We start from the raw sequence: 16,513 nt of genomic DNA on the forward strand, positions 1-16,513 counted from the left end.
GAACTGGCACCTGACCAGGGAACATATGGCTAGGAAAGTAGGCTTAAGCTGGGGAAGAGAGTGAGGCTGGGGAAAGAGGCCTGTCTTAGATAAAGGAGCACAGACTTGATAGGATGGCACAAGCTGAGGATGGGAGTCTAGCCGGGATGGGGGTATTAGGAGGTGAAAATATCCTGGCAGGGAAAGGTGGCCTGCCTGGGGAGGGTTTCTGGCAAGGGAGTGGTGCCTGGGAGGGAGAGGACATCTGCCTAGGGAATGAGAGGGTGGTGAGAGGCTAGAATGCTGAGATCGACACTGGCTGGGCATGCAATAATAGGTGGGTTGATGGACCTGGCTGGGAGAGGGGGCTTAGCAGGTGGGGAGAGCCTGCTAGGCAGGGATTCTGCCTGGGAACAAGGGTGTGTATCCTTACAGGTCCTGGCTGAGGGAGGGCACATGGTTGAGGAAAAGGATATAGCTGAGGGTGCGGGGCACAGGCTAGGGATGGGGGGAAGGTCTGGCTGAGGAGAGGGAATAAGCTAGGGAAGGGGTTTGGCTGAGGAAGGGGTACAACAATTGAGGAAAAAGGCCTTCCTGGGAAGGAGGCCAGCCTGGGAAAATGAGCTTCAATTTGGAGAGAGGCTGTAGGTTCTGGTGTGAAGAGAGCCTGGCTGTGGGGATGGATCCAGATGGGAAAGAGTTGCCAGCTGGGGGCATGTGTGGGTGAAGGGTTCCTGGCAGGGAAAGGTCACATGTTTGGGAAGGGACTTCACTGGTGATGGAGAGCTGAGAGAGGGGGATGCCTGCCTGGGGAAGGAGGCACTGGCTATGAAAGGCCAGTGAAGGGGAACGCCTTAGAAAAGTGGTCCAGCTGAAAAGGGAAAAGACGGGCACAGGCACCTGGCTGTCGGAAGGAGGCCCCTTCTGGGGTAGGGGTCCCATGAGGGCAAGGGAACAAAGATTTGAAAAGGGGCCTTGCCTGGGGAAGGGTAGCTTGGCTAAGGAGGCTGTCAACAGGGTCGCAGATTTGGGGAGGAGCCTGGCTGGGTGAGGGTCCTGTGAGCAGACGGGTCCTACATGGGGAAGAAGATGGACTGGATTGAGGCCTGTCTGGGGAGGGGAGGCTGGGGCCATAGGATGATACAGAGGCCGGGCTGCAGTACAGGATGGGAAAACTTCCAGGTAAGTGGTTAGAGGCTGGAGAGTTGGGCACAGGATAATAAGATGGCTGGTTTAGAAAGGGGCAAATCCAAAGAAGGAGGCATAGGCTGAAGAAGAGGGTCTGGCTGAGAAAAGGGTCCTGGCTAGGCAAGGGGACGTAGACTGGGAAAGGAAAACCAAGTTGGGTCAGGGAGCCTGGGTACAGGCTCAGAGAAGGAAGCAGTAACACTCTGGGGCAAGGGACTGGGTAGGGTTGCTGCAAAAGGGGGATACTGGCTGGGAATGTGACTCGGCTGGGGAGAAGATCTAGGTGGGTATAGAGGAAGCCTGCCTAGCTGGAGAAGGAAACCAGGCTGGAGAGCTAGACTTGGCCAGGGAAGCAGGCATAGGTAGCTGGGGTGGAAGGCATAATTAGACAAAGAGAGCCTGGATGAGGAGGGTCTGGCTGATTTTGAAGTACAGGCAGGTTATGGGCTTCTGATAGGGGATGGGTTATGTACTGGAGCAGGCTGCATAATGTGGGGAAATGGGACTACCTGGAGGGGGCAGTGGGGCTGGCTCCAAGGATATGTAGACTGAGGAGCAGCATTTGGGAAGTGAGAAAGGAGGAATAGGCTGGTGACAAGGACTAGGGGCCTGGTTGATAGAAGGTATAATTGGTATAAGATGAAAAAGGGATTCCTGGCTTTTGAAGGAGGAAGGCCTAGGGCGTGGCACCTGGCTAGGGAAGATATCTGCACATAAAGTAGGGAGGGGCTGGGTAGAAATGGGGGAGGAAGGGTGCACTGGCCAAGGAAGGGGGCATGGGTGGAGCAGAGGCCCTGAGTGGAAAAGAGGGCTTAGGTTGGTGCAGACGGCACTGTCTGGATAATGTGGGCCTTGCTGGGAGTGGTGGGGGAGGGGCTGGTGCTGCCCAAGGAATTCTTTGGCAGAAGGCACCAAACAAATCAGCAGAGTCCCATTTTACAGGCTTGTCCTTAAAAAAAGAGAAATAACTATTTCTGTCTTGGGAACCCTTAAGATCTTACTGGGTCTGTCCCAGCATCCTCCACTGGATTTGCCTTCTTCTGGAAGGACAGGGAAGAGTAAATCCAGGCCAGATCCCTCCCAGGCCCAGAGCACAAAAAACAAGGGGCCTTCACTGCGGGATCTGGCAGGACAGAGGGACTTGCAGTCTGTCCCATTTTGTAACAGTGACCACAGTCACTAAGGACAGTGATTGTTCTGGGCAATTTTGTGTGCAAAAGCCATGGGGTGCTGTTCCCAAAGGAATCCAATTCCAGAAGCAACTTCATTAATTTGCGTACTCTTCTTCATTCACTCATTATCATGTCTTTTTGCCTTAGGAGCCAAAGACAAGGACATCTAATTGGTTTTGAAGCCCAGTCCTTGGTGGCTCAGACGGTAAAGCATCTCCCCGCAATGCGGGAGACCCGGGTTCGATTCCTGGGTCGGGAAGATCCCCTGGAGAAGGAAATGGCAATCCACTCCAGCACTCTTGCCTGGAAAATCCCATGGACGGAGGAGCCTGATAGGCTACAGTCCATGGGGTCGCAAAGAGTCGGACACAACTGAGCGACTTCACTTTCATCTATCCACTTCCTATTTTTGTGACTTGGATAAGTCATTGAATCTTTCTGGGCTTCAGTTTCCTCATCAGTGGCATGGGACTGTTAATACTTGTCTTAGAGGTATCTCTTGGGATGGTAGGTACATTAAATGAAAATACACATAAAATGTACAATAAATGTTGGTACCATTACCTAGGGGCCTAAGACTAGGACACTATCGGATGTGGCAGCAACCACTCCTTCATTTTGTCTGCAGTAACTTTTGGAGCCACTTAGCTTCTTTCCACGGGTCCCACAGTGGGAGCCAGAGCTCCTTGGTCTACAGTGTAAAAGCAAAAGTCACTGGAGTTTACCAAAGTGCCCTCTTGGGGACAGGGTGGCCCATGTACAAGGACTCTTCAGGTCAGTCAGTATCTTCCTTCCAGGCTTTTTCTACACAAACACATAGACTCACATATTGTAAAAAATCAAACTCGTATCATTCTATTCAAACTACTTTTTTTCTTTTACCTAACAATACAATATAAGCATACAATGTAAACTTTGTCCTTAGTCTTCAATACAATGATTTTAATGCCTGCATTCTAGCCTCTGAATGTGCCATGATTTATTTATTCTATTCTATTGTTGGACATTTAGATTGCTTTCAATTTCTCACTGCTATAAATATGCCATTGTAATATCCTTGTAGCTGAGTCCTTGTCTATATATCTGATTATTTCCTTTTGATAAGATTTCTAGAAGTGATCTAGATCAAAAGGAGAGGCTTTTAATGCATACTGGTAAATTGCCCTCCAGAAGAGTGCACCAATTTACACTCCCACGGAATGAGAGTGTTATTTTTCCATATAGTTGTGAACACTGAAAATTATGATCTTTGCTACTTTGTTAGGTGAAAAACGTTGTATTAGTTCACTCTTTGTTGATTACTACTAAGATGGAATATTCCTCTAAGTATTTATTAGCATGTATATTTCATTCCTGACCTTTGCTTAATTTTCTATGGGTAAGTTTGTATTCTTCTTAGGGATTTTTGATAGGTCTTTCCACTTGTCATTCAGATTTTTAAAAAATAATTTTTTCCCATATATTATTAACCTTTCAGTTTTCCATATGCTAAAGTTTAAAATTGTAGTGGAGTCTATCTACTGATCTTTTTCTTCATGGTTTCTGTCTTGTTATCATGCTTAGAAAGGGCTTCTCCATCCCTAGGTTGAATCAACATTTGTATACACTTTCTTTCAAGTTATTTATGCTTTCTGTTTATATTTAATACTAGCATATCCACCTGGAAATTATTTGGGTGTAAGATAAAGACATACATTGATTTTCTCCAATTATGGTAATTAAGCAGTTAGCCCAACACCACTTATTGAATAATCCACCATTTCACCACTGATTTGAAGTGCCATCTTCCACATATATTCCATTCTTAATGAGAGGGTAGATTGCTTTTCAGTCAGTCACATAGAATAGCTGCATTCCAGTGACCTCCATTTGAAACTGCCAGCTGTCCATTCATCCATTCACTTCATATTTATTGAGGAGAATGATGATAAACAATAGAGGTAGAGAGATAAAAAGTCTAGTCCTAGTGCTCACCATCCAGTAGAGATGGCAGATAGGAAAACATAAATAAACAGAAAGTAGCATGATCAGTGCTGTGATGCAAGGAAGCACAGACGAAGGACACTTCATCAGACCTGGGGGTGGCAGGGAGGCTTAGGAGCAGCTCACAGGGAAAACAGCCAGACCAGAGGCAGGAGTGAAAGAACAGGGTGTCTCATGTTCATTGGAGCTGGGGGATAGAGGTGAAAGGTAAGGGACCTGTGGGAAAGAGGCTGCAGGGAAAAGCTAGCATGGTCTCACAGCTTTAGTAACCATCAGTTTTACCCATAATATTACAAATTAAGTAAATACAAATTAAATTAGATACCATTTTTCATCAGCCAGATTTGCAAAGAAGTCAAGTTTGATAATATGCTGTGTTCATGGGAGAATGCAGAAATAAGCATTCTCAAACACTGTTGATGATACGTAAACAGGAGGACAATTTGGCAATAGATACCAAGTTTAAAGTGTGAAAAACCACTACTATATATATATGTATATTTCATAGATATAAATATACTGTTTCCCTTGTACATGACTACAGAATATATTTTAAATGATAATATTGGTTGCTTTTGAGAAAGGGAACCAAGTTGCTGGGGAAAAGGATGGGAGGGGGCTTTGCACTGTGTAATCTCTTAAACAGCTGAACTGTTTTGAACTATATGAATTCATAAATAAATCTAAATAAAATGCATGTAGCTTTTGACCTAGCAGTCTATATCCAGGGATCTATACTACAGATATACATATTATACAACAGTGTATTTCAAAGGTATTCATTACAGTGTTGTTTGTCAAAGCAAAAACCTAGATATAGCCTAAATATCCTCAGTAAGGACTAGCTGAGTAAATTTTGGATCATCCATATGAATTGTTTCCTCTAGGGAGAGGGAAAGAAATGGGTGAGCAGAAGGAGAAATGTGTTGTGCTTTTAAACTATATACTTCGATATAGTTTAATTTTTTTTCTGTAAAGCTATACATCTCCTCATTCTCTCTCCCACTAGCCCCTGGCAACCAACATTCTACTTTCTGTCTCTCAAATTAACTACTCTATGTGCCTTATATAAGTGGAATCATACAGTATTTGTCCTTTTGTGACTGGCTTACTTCACATCGCATAATGTCTTCAAGGTTCATGGACATTGTAACAGGTGTCAGAATTTCCTATTTAAAGCTAAATACCATTGTGGTATATACCATACTTTGTTTATAATGATATCACTGAATTTTTAAGTAGAAACTTTTAGCATGTATCATCTAAAAAATAGAAAAAATGATTTCAAAACACTATTTCCTTTCTTCTTCTTCCTCTGGGGTAATTTTAATAGCAGAGGAATTATCTGTTTCTTGAAAGTTTGAAATAGTCCATTCACTTGTGAAACTAGGCCTGGGCCTTTTTATGAATGAGACTCTTTGGCAGTCAGGTACAGTCCTTGGAAGAAAAGCTATGTGATGAAAAAATAATCACAATTAATCTAAAATAGATAGGGACAAAAACTAGACAACAAAAATCAGGAGGTAAAGAATAAATGTGAAATTTTTCTTATCTCTCAGAGGGTAAATCAGAGATACCACTTCACTTTTGAAATGGAAAAATTGAGAATTAGAGGCTTAAGCATGGTGCTTACCATCACAAAAATAACTAGTAGAAACTAAAGGCAAATTGCCTATGCTCCCATTTAGAAGATTAAAAAAAAGATGCAAAGAGAAAACTTAGCCCTTGGAGCAACAGATAGAAAACAAAGGAAACAGAAATAAACAGTGGACTGCCTTTTGTCATCGGGTAAGGGAGGGTGTGGGAGGAGTCAGGTTGCTTGTGCCTTTTTTTCCCGGTGTCTTTGTTTTTGTACTTTGGTTTAAACTATTTTGCCTATGGAGATACCAAGGTTGTGCTGTGCGACTGTGGCCTGTTCCTAGTTTGAAAAAGAAGACATTTTCTTATCTCATTTTGATTCTTTTTTCAGTGGTATCTCCTAGGGAGATTATGCAAATGCACATTTACTCAACCATCAAGTCCCAACTTCACTTTGAATAGGAAAAATGTGCCCCCTAAATATGTTTGTGTGTGTGTGTTCGTCACTCAGTTGTGTTCAACTCTTTGCAACGAGGTCTCCTGCATTGCAGGCAGATTCTTTACCACCTGAGCCACCAGGGAAGCCCAAAATATGTTTATTGCTCCTGAATTAATCTTGCCAAAAACTGTTAACCACAGACCTAGATGATCTCTATAGGCCCTTCCAGTTCCCTCTGTGTCTGTTTTGGTCACCCCCACCTCTCTCTCTCTCTCTCTGTCACACACACACACACACACACACACATGCACACACACAAATTTAGGACCTGTCTCTGAACACTGTATATGATTCCTGCAACACCACATGGCAGAACCAATAGGAAAGCAGTTTTGGTTTGGCATAAAAAAGAATGTTTTGATCATCAGAGCTAGTCAAAGATATGAAGAATCATCTCACAGTGGTGAGTTCTCCTTTATTGGAGGTATGTGAGCCCAGGCTGGATAACCATCACCTCACAGGTTTTCAGGCCATTCAAGCATCTAATGGGAATTTAGAAGCTTTCCACTTTACCTGAGCAATTTGAAAATGAAATAGGTTTCTAGAATCTTTCCTCAGAGAAGGCAATGTCACCCTACTCTAGTACTCTTGCCTGGAAAATCCCATGGATGGAGGAGCCTGGTGGGCTGCAGTCCCTGGGGTTGCCAAGAGTCCGACACGACTGAGTGACTTCACTTTGACTTTTCACTTTCATGCATTGGAGAAGGAAGTGGCAACCCACTCCAGTTCTTGCCTGGAGAATCCCAGGGACGGGGAGCCTGGTGGGCTGCTGTCTATGGGGTCTCACAGAGTTGGACACGACTGAAGCGACTTAGCAGCAGCAGCAGGGAGTGAGCCAGAAGAGAACCACAGAAGCCCCAGGGCATGGGGGAAAGCTGGGCTGGAAGCTGGGGGAGTGCTGAAGGAGGTTTGCAAGGCCTCTTTTACTCAATTGAGTCCTCTTTTTAGAACCACAGAAATGTTAATCCTTCCTCCAGGCCCTGATCAGTCTTGAGTTTGGGAAGACACAGCAGTGTTGGGTAGCTGCATGAAGAGCCTAAGGTGGAGATACTACAACTGCAATATTGACTAGCCCATGTTTCTAAGTGCAAAACTACAGATTCAGGGCTTCGAGGGTTGCCCAAGAGACCTGTTCTAATGAATAGCCTAGAAACACTGGAATACATTCTTAAGTGTGTAAATAGTGCTTCTGAAATATTTGAGGGGCCTTGAAAACAGTTTAAGTATCCTAATCAGTTCAACCAAATACATTAAGTGTCTCTAGTAGCAGGCACTGCTGGCTGCGTAGGGGCCCAGGAAGGCCAAGCGAGGAGCCCCAAAGTAATTAAGAGTGAGTTTGTGCTCTCCAAGGTGGCCTTACAGCCTCGGAGATGAGAACCATACAAATCCTAGTGACTGCCAACCCAAAGCCCACCCTTAAGTGCTGTAGTCCACCAAGAAGATGAGGAAATGAAATGGGAATGCTCTGGGCCAACTTGGAGTGGGAAAAAGGAACCGGGAGCCTTGAAAGTTCAGCTCAGATTTAGGGGGAAAGCACTAAAGGGAAAGGCATCCCAGGTTGTGAAGATCCCAGTAGGCAAACACCAGAAGTGGCAGTGGACAAGACACCAAGTAAAGAAGGGTTGTTCACATCTCCAGCATCTGTTTCCCTCCATCCCCACAAAAGCCTTCAATTTCCTTTTGGGGGTTGTTGGGGTGAAAGTGGTTCACCCCCTAGGACCCTCCTCTTTCAGGTCTGCCAATCAAAGCACTGATTCTCCCTGACCACAGTGATTGGCTCAATGTGAATCTATGGCTTGGGCCCGTCCAATCAGAGCGAAGCCCATTGGACACGACTGAAGTGACTTAGCAGCAGCAGCAGCAAAGACAAAGGAGGGAACAGAGGTGATTCCTTGGTTTCCGTCTGGAGTAACTCAGGAAATGGTCCACTGAGATAGACCCTTAAAAATTCCTCAATTGCCAATCAAGTAACATGTCCCCAGTTTTTCTTTTTGTACCTCTGAGCCAAATTGAAAGGAGTGTGTGAGTGAGCAGACTATCTTAGAAAGGATACACAAGAAACTCCCAGGAGATGAACTCAGCAGCTGGCAATAGGGTGGGAATGCATTGCTTATTCAAAATACAAGTATAGTTTAAAATTTTAAATATATAATCAAAATTTTAAAAAGTAGTGCAGGATTTGCCTGGTGATTCAGTGGTTAGTACTCCACACTTTTAGTGATTCGTGCTCCACTGCCAAGGGCCCCAGCTCAATCCCTTGTCAGGGAACTAAGATATCACAAACTGCATGGTCCAGTGCCCACCCCCCCAAATTAATAATACATAAATAAAAGCAGTAGCAAGGCAAGTGTGTGTCACCCAACAGTACTGTTACCAAGCTTGGAAGTTTTCAGTTGATAATAATAAGACAAGAACTTCAGCAGGACAGTGCAGGGAGGGCTCTGCATCCTTCTCCCTATAGTTCTCTAGTAGATAATATTTGACCACAGTGCACAGCCTCTCTCTTTGTCCTATGTACATCCCACTGCTTTCAAGGAAAGCAATGAATTCTCAGAGATAATTGTCTGAATTCCCTATTTTAAAAGCAATATAATTTTTTCCTGAATTCGGACCCACAATGAATTTTGAGTTTTGCATCATTTGCAAAGCAAAATTTCTTTGTTCAGCTTCTACTCATACAGAGATCTGAGGCCCACTACAATGCCTTGTCTAAAAGTAAAACCACTAAACTGAGGTGACACAGAGAAATTGCAGCAGAAGCTTTGAAATTTAATAACTTTTTGTTTTGCTTTGTTGTTTGTTTGTTTTTTACTTTGAGCCACGTCAAATTTTTAGCCTTGATGTATTTCTCTCACTGATCTTTGAAGATAGAAAGGAAGTCCCCAGAGGCTGAGGTGGGAAGGGTGATAGGTGGACAGGATGGCAGGGAGCACCTCTTAGAATTCTGTCAAAAAACAAAAATCACCTGAGTAAATCTGAAGATCAATTAGCTTTATTCAACAATTCATAAATCAGGCAGCATCCCATCTAGCAAGTAGAGAGGAGCTCCAAAGAACTGTACAACATGGAAGGTTTTTAAAAGCAGAGGTCTATGTGGCAAATTATCTCAGTAGTACTGGTCAGGAAATTCCAGACTGGCTGGTTAAAGTCACTTTCCTGGGATGGGCTAAAACTGCAATTTGGTTAGGTATTAGGTCTGGGTTTACTGATACGGAACTCAGCACAGGCAATTCCATTTTGAGCCTGTTATTTCTCTAACAGTTCCATTTGTGTAGAATAGGCATGGTAAGAATAGACACAAAATATTAACAGAGGTTTTCTCCCAGTGGAATTATGGAGTTTAACTTCTCCAGATTATTTACAGCATATATTACAGTTTCATTTTAAATTATATTTCAATAAGAACAAATCAGTGTAGAAATACTGTAAGAGACTCATTAAAACTATTTTGTAGTATTTTTTCTGCAAACAAAATACCTTTTTTAGTTAAGACAAAAAATCATTTAAAATTGCAAATGCTTTCCTTTTTAAATGAAAAAACAATCAGCCATGATTTTTTTTCAATGAATAAAAATTTCCCTAATAGGCTTGGTCTAATTGTTAAATTTTACAAATTTCAGTATTATAATGTGCTAACTCTGTGCACAAAGCTAACATGATTAAAAGTTAAACTCTTTCTTAAAACACTGAAAATCATTATAATGAATAATTCAAATTAAAAATTCAGTGTTTTCCTAAAAGTAGCTTCATATTTTAAGTACTCAGAAAAATGAAGCTGCCAAGTAATTTGTAAAATGAGACCATATAAGTAAATAGGTAATTTATAAGAAAATTAATTGTTCTAAATTTTTAGGTATTATATTAAAACAAAAAATGTTTAAAAAATTCATTTGTACAATGGGAAAAGTGACTAAGAGAGTGGGGGGGAAGCTTCTGAGTGTAATGATACTACTACTCCATTTCTTAATCTGAGCACTGATAATATAAGCATATTCATTTGAAAAAACTCATGGAGTTGTACCCTTATGAAATGGGCACTTTTCTGTATGTGTATTATTCTTCAGTAAATAATATTAAAAAGAGGGAAGTCAAACAGAATTGAAGGCCACAGAATTTCAGGATGAGGACTGAGACTAGATTGTTGGCTATTGTGAATAATCATAATAGCTACCATGTACATGGTTCATAATTATTATATTGAACACGTGCCATGGGCCAGGAATTACTTGAAGCACTTTGCATATGAAATGAAATACTAAATGAAATCCTTCCTTATCCTATGAAGTATGTGCTATCATAATCCTCATTATATGTATTCACTATCATAATCATCATTTTACAGTTGAGAAAGCCAATTACAGTGTGGGTTAAGTAACTTGTCCAAGGAGGTTATAAACTACCTTTGCTAGAAAGTGAAAAGTGAAAGTGTTAGTCGCTCAGTCATGTCCAACTCTTTGTGACCCTATGGACTGTAGCCTGCCAGGCTCCTCTGTCCATGGAATTCTCCAAGCAAGAATACTGGAGTAGGTTGCCATTCCCTTCTCCAGGGGATTTTCCTGACCCAGGGATTGAACCCGGATCTCCTGCATTGCAGGCAGATGCTTTACCATCTGAGCCACCAGGGAAGCCTCACTCTTTCTAGAAGTTGATAGTAAATGAGAACAGTAATTCATGTAGAAAGCAGGAAGGTTTGTTTTTTGTTTTTCTGTTGGTCTAGGCAGAGTTGAGTGCATTTATGGTTTGAGGAGAGAAGCCAGAGAGGAGGGGAAAGAGAGCGAAGGTGCTTGATCCTCCCCAGAAGCCCAGGAGGGGATGGATCAAGAACCCATATTTGTACAGTTTTGCCCAGGGAAAGGCACCTTTTAAAATCTGAAGAAAGGAGAGGTCTACGCAGTGGAGAGCCGAGAGAGCCTAACATCAGGAGATGGTGAGAGCCTTTGCTGGGCCAGAAGGAGGCCAGGAGTGGGTAAAGAGAGCTGGAGAAAACCTGCAGTGATGATTACTCAGTGTTCATAACAGTGAAAAGTATGGCAATTGCTCATTTCTGGATCCCACCTCAGGCCTGCCGAATCAGACTCTCCGGAGGCGGAGCCCCAGTGCCTGTGTTTTTAATAAGCTCTGAAGGAGGGTCTGACAGCCCCTGAGTTTGAGAGACATACTGGCTTATAAAATCCACAGGCCTCAGAAAATGAAGCAAAAATGGGTTCACCGTGTATAATTCTGATAGAGGTGGTCTGTGGATACACTGCGAAATTTTTCCTCTACAGTGACCGTGGCTAGTATGTGAGCTTTGGAGCTGGATTCTAATTAGTACTATAGTCTATGGCCATACCACCCTGAACATGCCCGATCTTGTCTGCTGCTGCTGCTGCTGCGTCGCTTCAGTTGTGTCCGACTCTGTGCAACCCCATAGACAGCAGCCCACCAGGCTCCCCCGTCCCTGGGATTCTCCAGGCAAGAACACTGGAGTGGGTTGCCATTTCCTTCTCCAATGCATCAAAGTGAAAAGTGAAAGTGAAGTCGCTCAGTCGTGTTGGACTCTTCGCGACCCCATGGACTGCAGCCTACCAGGCTCCTCCATCCATGGGATTTTCCAGGCAAGAGTACTGGAGTGGGGTGCCATTGCCTTCTCTGCGATCTTGTCTAAATAATACTATATATCTCTCATGCCACTTTTGGCAAAGTTAGTTAACCTCTCCATGCCTCTATTTAATCATCTGGAAAATGGAGCTAATAATAGTATTCACTTCAGAGGGTTGTTGTGAGGATTAAATAAGTTAATGTATGTAAAATGTCTGAAACATAATAAACACTTAACACTCAATAAATAGTAGCTATTATTGTTGCTATTTTTATTATTCACCATAGTTGCAGGGCCCATGGCCACTGAAAGTATGATCTATGAAGAGCAGCTTAGGCAATGGAATGTTTAGGCAGATTCATGAAAATCACCCAGAGAATAAAAAAGACAGTCTTGTGATCAGAGAAGCACTCATGAGGAGAAAGGAGAAAGGTGGCAGAATGAGGGCTTTCCCCTGTCCTGGCTGGCCTTACTGGGGTTCCTGGCTGGCAAAGACAGTCACTGACCAAGTGTACTGGAGCTCCACCCTACTGATTTAGTGAAGGAAGACTCACTGGGGGGAACGGGAGTGGCAGAGAGATGAAAGTGCTGGTATTCCCTCTCCGGGGGGACAGGAACCAGTATGCATCAAGGACTAACTGCTTAAAACCTGCCTTGATTTTCCTCTGATGGAAAGTACCAGGTTCTAAAATATTCTCAAATGAAGAAAAGTCCTTTATTATTTATCTGACTAAAGGCCTGCCCTTAGATTCTAAGTCAAGCCTCTTGGACATACACTCGGACCCCTCCCTTCAGCCATGGGTTCAGGCTGCTGCTTAGCCTCTTGGTCTCTCTTTCTGCACCTTTGAACTTAATCCTGCTAGGTTTCTAGTTAAGGGGTGCCCAGACAGCTGGGGAGAGAGCTAGAATCCAGGTCCCATAAGAAGCAGTTGAAGGAGGAGCTGTTAGCTTGGAGAAGAGAAGACTGAAGGCGGTGTGGTACCTGTATCTCTAAAGGGCTCTTACAGGACAGCAAAAGCAGGTGGGGTGGGAGTCCCGAGGGGCAGAGCTAGGGCTTATAAATGGATAGAAACAGTGGGAAAGCATATTTCAGCTCAACACAAGGAACTGACTTTCTAACAGAACTGATCATCCATGAATCAAAATAGATACCTTGTGAGGTAATGAGCTCCCTGACACTGAAGTGCAAGCTGAAGTTGGATGATAGCTTGATAGAAGAGAACACTTCAATGTCTGCTTAACCTTTATAGCTAAAACACTTGTTCTGTGCTTTTGTTCAACAGCATGGTTTCATTCCATAACCATTGGTATGCTTAACCTTGCTTTAATATCTGGTAACCAGGTCATATCTAAATATACTGCATGTGTGCATGCTAAGTCACTTCAGTCACGTCCAACTCTGTGCAGTCTTGTGGACTGTAGCCTGCCAGCTCCTCTGTCCATGGGATTCTCCAGGCAAGAATACAGGAGTGGGTTGCTGTGCCCTCCTCCAGGAAATCTTCCTGATCCAGGGATTGAACCTGTGTCTCCTATGGCTCCTGCATTGCAGGTGGATTCTTTACCACTGAGCCACCAGGGAAGCCCATCTAAATATACTAGAGAATACCTATTGGGGAGCACTCTGAGTTTCTCACAGGCCTCGTGTGGGTCTACGTGTGTCTCTCCTTTCTATCTACCATCACCTCTCCCCTCCCAGACTACCTACAAAGTCTGCTACGCTGCTCCAGTTCCCAGCTTGTTGGCTGGCCAACAACAGACTCTGGCTGTTTAGGATCTAAGGTATAGAGTCAGTGATGGAAGGTGACAAAACTGGAAACATGGCAAGTAATCCAGAGGCCCAAGAACTCTGGCCAAGTTCCTGTGGCTGTTGTCCATGGTCTACGGAACGAGTGTTTCTCAAAGTTTAGTGTGCATAGAATCACCTGGGATCTTGTTAAAATGCAGATTCTTGTTCAGAAGCCTGAGATCCTGCATTTCTAACAAGCTTCCAGGTGCTAATGATTAGCTCAGTCCATGAATCTAAATCATTATACAAATAGGAGGGTTGTTGCTGGTTATATTTACCAGTGTGATTATCATTCATTGTTTCGTGCCAGAGTTGTGATAAGGGTTGCAAACTCAAATGCCCATCAGCATTAATAAAAGTGGGTGAGAGAAGGCAGATGTACAACAATGAATTCTAAACTATTTGGATTGAGACCCAGCATAGCACCAAATAGAGGGCGTCCCCGGTGGCTCAGCTATAAAGAATCCACCTGCAGTGCAGGAGCCACAGGAGATGTGGGTTTGATCCCTGGGTCAGGAAGGTCCCCTGGAGAAGGGCATGGCAACCCACTCCAGCATTCTTGCCTGGAGAATCCCATGGACAGAGGAGCCTGGCAGGCTCCAGTCCACAGGGTCACAAAGAGTCAGACACGACTGAAGCGACTGAGCCTGTATGCACATAGCACCAAATACAGAGGGTAGACACCTGGCAGCCACCAGCCCAGGAGCTGTGTGAGTCTACATCCACTCTGCATGTGTGTGTAATTCTTTGTGAGAAGCCTCTAATCTTGATGTCAGTTTGGCGGAGGTCCCAGGGGTTCTGAGGGGGAACAAAAAGCTAAATCAGTTACTCTTCAGGTGCCTCCAGACCCCCTAGGCCTAGAGCACCTCTCTCTTTTGGAGAAGTAAAGCCCTCCTTGGTTCTTTGCTCAGATTTCTTGCTTTGAAACAAAGGGTTCATTTTTCTTCATTCAACACAATTAGCACTGGGTGTGTCTGTTTCAAGCCCTACGCCCTCCTACATGCACATTAAACAAAAGGTTTGCTGTGGGCATTTTGGCCAGTAGACTACGGCACAGGGCCCAGTTCAAGGGGTAAGAGGTGAACTGGGCAAAGGCCTGATGACAGAGTCCCAGCTCAGCACTCTGTCCCTAGGTTTGGGGAGAGAAATTCCCTGGAAGAGGAAATGATTTCTCAAGCTGTCACTCAAGCCAGATCAAATGATCCCTGCGAATATTTGCCTTTGCTCTGAATCTCCCAGATGGAGGGGATCTTACAAAGTGCCATTTCACCCAACTCACCACGGCCACCTCCCACTCAGCAACACCTTAATGTCTTCTCTATTCCCTAAGCATGTTTTTTGGTTGGCCTTTATTTTCCTGAGTGATTTTTCTCCCCTAAGCAAAAATTTTACCTGTCAGGAAAACACTGTTCTTGAGTATAAGTTAGTCTTCAGGGACTGTGAGCTCTTTAAGATTTCAGGGCCTGATTTCTCTGTCAGGGTCAGGTGCCAGAAGTCACAATGCTCAGTGAGATGTATTGTTCTTCCACAAGAGGCCCATCCAGTAAGAAAAATGGCAATATAGCAGAAGGCTTAATCCCAGGTTTATGACCAGGGATAGGAAACCCCCCCTCAACCCCCTTGGTCCCTTGGGAAGTGGCACTGGAGGGTCAAGTCCAGCTATTCCACAGAAGAGACAGGAGAGTGCGCTTCATTTTCTCACAGCCCCAGCCCTTTTTCACAATGGCAGCACCAAATACCTCCTGGAAAGGAATGGTGCTAACTTTCAAGAGTGGGCAGCCCATCATTGCACACAGCCTGGGCACAGAACCAAAGGAGCCACAAATAGGAAACATCAAGGATGCCAAGAAGGGAAAAGGGCTCAGAGAATTAGCTGCCTCCCCTGGGAGGAGGAGAAGCTGCTTCCAAGGCTCCAGGGACACTGCGATGGTGGGGAGGGGACCCTCTCCCCCCAGGAGTGTCAAGTGAGACCTCTACTGGCCTATCTCTCCACACCATCCCCCTTAAATTGCTCCTCTGTGTGCTGGGTCAAGGCTGATGAGAACTTACAGGAGCTGAGGCTGGCCCTTCACAGGTGTGATGAGAATGTGGCCAGTCATGAAGGTAGGCCCCAAGATGGAGAACCCCAAGATGGGTCTGCTCCCAGGTGGCCTGCTTCATCGGAACATCCAGCTGGTGAAGAGAGACTGTTGAATTGCAGGAAAAGCTTGCTCTGGGAATCAATCCCATTAGGTTGAAATTTGGCTCCGCCACTTTCTAGCTCTGTGACCTTGAGCAAGTTATTTCACTGCTCTGTGCTTCGGTTTCCTAATCTGTGAAAACAAAAAAGTACCTACCACTTAAGTGTACTACGAGGATTTAACGAGGTATTTGTAAAAGCACCTTTTTTACCATCTGAGCCACCAGAAGACCTAGGTTCGATCCCTGGGTTGCAAAGATCCCCTGGAGAAGGAAATGGCAACCCACTCCAGTATTCTTGCCTGGGAAATACCATGGACAGAGGAGCCTGACGGGCTACAGTCCACGGGGTCACAAAGAGTCAGACACGACTTAACGATTAACATTTTCGCTTTTTGTAAAAGCACCTGATGCAGAGCATGTGCTCATAAGTGTTTCTTCCCTTCCCTTGGCTTGGTAGAATATGTTTACTAAGGACAGGTGAGATACACAGAGGCCTGCCCTATCCTTCGGACTGGTATCAAATTGGAGGCCTCTAGATACCATGCCCCCCAAACAAAAATAAGACC

General features: G+C 44.3%; 1 protein-coding gene across 1 annotated transcript in view; it reads right to left on the minus strand.

The window, feature by feature from the left end:
• Positions 1-16,053, minus strand: part of AWAT2 (acyl-CoA wax alcohol acyltransferase 2) — a 55,169-nt gene extending 39,116 nt beyond the window's left edge. The window contains exon 1 of the mRNA XM_006074184.3: positions 15,816-16,053. The gene's annotated coding sequence lies outside the window, so the exon portion shown is untranslated. The remainder of the gene's footprint in view (positions 1-15,815) is intronic.
• Between the last annotated feature and the right edge of the window lie 460 nt (positions 16,054-16,513).

This window comes from Bubalus bubalis, chromosome X (assembly GCF_019923935.1).
Source record: "Bubalus bubalis isolate 160015118507 breed Murrah chromosome X, NDDB_SH_1, whole genome shotgun sequence".
Taxonomy (NCBI): domain Eukaryota; kingdom Metazoa; phylum Chordata; class Mammalia; order Artiodactyla; family Bovidae; genus Bubalus; species Bubalus bubalis.